The sequence below is a fragment of the Triticum urartu genome, chromosome 7A, assembly GCF_056163025.1.
Source record: "Triticum urartu cultivar PI428250 chromosome 7A, HENAU_Tu73, whole genome shotgun sequence".
Lineage (NCBI taxonomy): Eukaryota > Viridiplantae > Streptophyta > Magnoliopsida > Poales > Poaceae > Triticum > Triticum urartu.
In genome coordinates, this window is record NC_141879.1 from 321793248 (window position 1) to 321798728 (window position 5481).

A 5481-nucleotide genomic window follows, 5' to 3' on the forward strand; every position below is an offset into this window, starting at 1 on the left:
TTGTGCTCTTCCTTGTTTGCCGGTAATTGTCCCCTCTCGGTAGACGCTGCTCCGACGCTGTGATCGTTGACACTGATGAAGACTCAATGTTATCTTCAGAAGTGCCAGGCAAGCAAAACCCCCTTGTTTATTCCGATACAATCCCACTCTCTCGCTCCTGCTCTCTTTTACTGCATTAGGACAACACCGATTCAACTGTTACATGCTGCGGTAGTTGAACCTTTCCTCTGCATGACCTGTCATTGCCACAGTAAATAGATGAAACCCACTAGCATGAGTAGGAGTTGTTTGAGCCTTGTTGTGCCTACTCATTCATGCTTGTTTGTCATGCCTGCTTCTGCTTAGAGTTGAGTCAGGTCTGATTCATCGGGGATGAACTAGAATTTGGTGAACATGTCCTACCGTTGAGAGCTAAGTGTGTGAACATGATTTGGTAAAGGTAGCGGTGAGAGGCCATGTACGAGTACATGGTGGGTTGTCTCATTGCAGCTGTCCTTAGGAACTGAGTTCTGTGTTTGTGATCCATGAACAATTACTACCACACATTGGGCTCCGGGCACTCCAAGCTCTCTCGACTTATTAATCAACTTGATCTCTGTCCAGGAGTTGCAACTAGTTTCTGGTGCTTGTAGGTAGTGTTAGTAGTCTACCAAGTGGCACCCGGTACAGGTGGGCTTGGGACAGACTAGGCACTGTGGCCCGGTGTACCAAGTGGCACCCGGATGGTGGGCTTGGGAACCCTGCTCACATCATTTGGGGACGTGAGCAACACCCCGGCCGGATCTCCTTGCCGATGGAACCGAATAGGCGATAAACCTGGACTAGAGACTTGTTGGTTAGTCAGGTCGTGGCCGACTCCCTTGCCAGGCTTCCGCTTGAAGGTTGCCGAAATACACGATGTGTACATGGTGGTAAGTGGCGAGAGCGTGTGTGAAGAAGTACACCCCTGCGGGGTTATCATTATCTATTCGAATAGCCGGATTCCTCGGATATGGAAACTTGGAACCCTTGCATAGTTCATAGACAAGCGAAAGTGGATACTTTAAAATGCGCAAGATAAGTGTGAGTGCTATGGATGGCGTTCTCGCAGGGAGACGGGAGCGAATCCATAGTGGTGTATTGGTATGGTGAATTTGTGGACTCGTGTGCGCCACCTCAAAGAGTTACTTGCAGTCGTAGTTCGGGATAGCCACCGAATCAAAGCTGGCCTGCTGCAGTTAAACTCCACCACCCCCCTTGTTGATACCGATGCATATGTAGTTAGTTCTGATGTAAGTCTTGCTGGGTACATTTCTACTCACGTTTGCTTAATTTATGTTTTGCAGAGAGACTTCAGTCCCGCTAGTAGTTCCGCTTGGACTTCGACGTTTAGCTCGTTACCTCAGCTACGATCTTGTACCTTGGGAGGGTCTTGTAGATAGTCAGGCTTCTCAGCCTTTTTCATTTATAGATGTCTGTACTCAGACATGTTAAGATTCCGCATGTGCTTTGACTTGTAAGCTCTGAATGTTGGGTCGTGAGACCCATGTTTGTAATATCTCGCTCCTCGGAGCCTAATGAATAAATACTTGAGTCGTAGAGTTATGTTGTGATGCCATGTTGTATTTACACATATTGAGCATATTGTGTGTATGATTGAAATGCTTGGTATGTGTGGGATCCGACAACCTAGTTGTTTATCCTTGGTAGCCTCTCTTATGGGGAAATGTAGTCTTGTGCTTCCATGAGCCATAGTAGTCCGCTACAGCCCGGTTCACCGGAGTCCTGCTAGCCCAGCACTACTACTCCGGAACACTTGACTGGCCGGCATGTCATTCACTTCGTTCCTGTGTCTGTCCCTTGGGGGAAATGTCACGCGGTGACATCCGGAGTCCTGCCTAGCCTGCTACATCCCGGGTTCCAGGAGTCCTGTTAGCCCAGTGCTACTGCCCGGATTCGCACGCTGCTGACCGACATGCTCGATGTTGATTCATGTATGCCTGTCCCCGTAAGTTAGTGCCACCTTGGGTTCACGACTAGTCGTGTCGGCCCGGGTTCTCTGTCATATGGATGCTAGCGACACTATCATATACGTGAGCCAAAAGGCGCAAACGGTCTCGTGCCATGGTAAGGCGACACCCGTGGGAATACCGTGCGTGAGGACGCAAAGTGATATGAGGTGTTACAGGCTAGATCGGTGTGACTTAGAGTCGGGGTCCTGACAGCTTTGGTATTAGAGCCTGATTGCCTATAGGATTATGAAGCCAAGCTGGTCGAAGTCGTGTCTAGAAATGCTTTAGTTATATAAGGGAATGGATTTTGGAAGGGAACATAAGGCTCTTTTTACTCCTTATCCTCATGACCTTCTGATCTGAGTCATCTTATCTTTTCTACGGGGTTAAGAACTAGGCTTCTCTTCTATCTCTCAAGATGACGTGTTACTAAACCGTAGTTGCCTAGGATTGTTGAGTTCAAGCCTCAGTTCAGTTCCTACTACTTCCATATGTTCATTGTTGGCCTCAGAACCTTGATATGGTGATGTTGAGTGGTTATGCCACCATTTTTGCAGGATGTCTCAAATCATTTTGAGAATTTACAGTCATTATGTTGTCCGAGTCATCCCAGGTTTCTAAAATAGTCCAATGCATTTGCAAATCCCTTCTTTCCGTTCTTGATGTTCCTTTGGGCCAGATTAAGCACACTAATTGGTCTGTTGAGGTACTCCGTTGCCTTGATATGTATGTTGGAGTTAGTATTATGGCCCTAGGTGTCTCAGAAGATTACCTAGTAATCTAGCTATGTTTTGTGTTCCCCGTGTGATGATTCTGGCCATCATTCTTGAAAGCATCCTGTGATGCCATTTAGTAGTAGGTATTCTACTCCTGTGTTCTTGACCCAAGAATCACTCTGTTCACTTCGTGTTGATATTGCTGCTAGTTCCTTTAGGATATTAGTAACGTTTGCGATAGTCCTCGAGGTCCATGGTATTTCCTTCTTCCAAATACCATGAACCATTAAGGTAGAAGTTCTTTGAACCAAAAGATCACCATTAGAGCACTCCTGAGGAGTTCTCCATTCATAATTGTGACTCTGCCAGTCCTACCTCTTAGCATGGGTTATCCGGAAGAAATATGTTGAACTTGTTTGACATACTAACCTATGCATCCACAACTCAGAAAGTTAATATATTCCTTGAGTTGTCCCCCTTTAGTTGTATTCCGACCTTAGCCTATCAGTTGATAGTCGAGAGTATGTGTGCATTCGTGTTTATAGGTGCCTTTTACTCTTGTGGTCCGTCAAGCCATTCTATTCCAGAATGACTAGGAGAAACAAACTCCAGTACCTCATCCATTTCTAAGATTGGGTCAAAGCAGTTGTATTCCGCAGATCAAATGCAATCAAGCTTTTGAGTCTGTTCTACCCTGAAGTATTACCCACTTTATGTCAAGAATATCATGAGAATTGCACCATCTCTTATGAATTCTTGATGCAGAGATACTTCTTGCCATCATTTTTCATTCCTCGGTCCCTTCTTGTCGCAACCGGAATGCCGGCAAGTGAACTATGATGTGTGAAATAAATACTCCTAGCAACTCCGCTGCTTAGTAGTTAATGGACATTAATATCATTCTTAGTGTGCTGATTATTGAATCATCACCCTAAGGTTGATCGTGCTACCTAGTCCTTATTTCTGGTGCACTCTTCGATCAATGAGTTAGGATTTTCAACCCCTTTCTTATTGGATCATATCATCTTGCCTCGAAAGCAAGATTGTTCTCGAGCATAGTAACATATCGGTGGTTTGTGATGTTCCGAATATCTTCTCGGAAGTATTACCAGGTTGACACCTGACCGCTATGTTGAGTTCGTGATCATGCTGGTTTTCCTCCAAACCACCCATTCTCCAAGAATTTGTGTTGGATACCCCTGAGCTAGCTGATTAAGCTAGACAACAACTTGGAGAGTTGGAGGATAAAAGCTTGTCTGACTTAGTTCGTGTCATGGGATATCTTTTGTGTGTGTGTTGAAGGAAGATGATATCTCCGTCGATTGGTCCTCGTGATCAGTTGTTGGATCTATTGCCTTGTTAAAACTTTGATTTGAGTATGGGCTATTGTCGAGTCAAATCAGAACCAATGATGTGCGTAATGTTGTCTTACTCGTGGTTGGTTCCTCGAGCATACACCATTACATCCTTTGGGTCTGATCAATGCTATCGCCATGTTCACATGATGGTGGAAGTCCAGTGATATGGAAATTCCGATGAGTTGCTGTTGAACCCATCAGCAACATTTTGTCTCCCCCATGATTCATGTTGAACATCAACCTAGCATTGGAAACTTTGTAAGCAATGCCTTCGTGTTCCGTTCATGAAGCTTATGCTTGGATGGAAGAAGTGACTTCCTCAAATTCATGTGCATTTGGAGCAAGTTGCCGCCATAAGTTCGAGAAAGATTGTTTTGTTTCCTCTGGTACCATCCCAAGTTAGTTATGCATACGTGCGAAGTATTCTATGGTTTGGTAGATTAATTACCTCCAGTCCATATGTGTCCCTAGCACACCAAGCCACTGACTGATTTGTTCTAGGAGAAGGTGTTGGGTTTCGTAGTAATTTCAAAAATTTCCTACGCACACGCAAGATGATGGTGATGCATAGCAACGAGAGGGGGAGAGTGTGATCTACGTACCCTTGTAGATCGCAACGGAAGCGTTTGGTTGATGTAGTCGTACGTCTCCACGGCCCGACTGATCAAGCACGGAAACTACGGCACCTCCGAGTTCTAGCACACGTTCAGCTCGATGACGATCCCCGGACTCCGATCCAGCAAAGTGTCGGGGAAGAGTTCCATCAGCACGACGGCGTGGTGACGATCTTGATGCACTACCGTCGCAGGGCTTCGCCTAAGCACCGCTACAATATTATCGAGGACTATGGTGGAAGGGGGCACCGCACACAGCTAAGAATATGATCACGTGGATCAACTTGTGTCTCTAGGGGTGCCCCCTGCCCCCGTGTATAAAGGAGCAAGGGGAGGAGGCCGGCCGGCCCTATAGGCGCGCCAAGGAGGAGTCCTCCTCCTAGTAGGAGACTCCTACTAGGAGGGGGAAAGAAGTGGGGAGGGAGAGGGAAAGGGGGGGCGCCCCCCCTCTCCTAGTCCAATTCGGACCAGGGGGGAGGAGGCGCGCGGCCCACCTCTGGCTGCCCCTCTCTCTCTCCACTAAGGCCCATATGGCCCATTACTTCTCCCGGGGGGTTCCGGTAACCCTCCGGCTCTCCGGTTTTCTCCGAAATCACCCGGAACACTTCCGGTGTCCGAATATAGCCGTCCAATATATCAATCTTTATGTCTCAACCATTTCGAGACTCCTCGTCATGTCCGTGATCACATCTGGGACTCCGAACTAACTTCGGTACATCAAAACTCATAAACTCATAATATAACTGTCATCAAAACCTTAAGCATGCGGACCCTACGAGTTCGAGAACAATGTAGACATGAC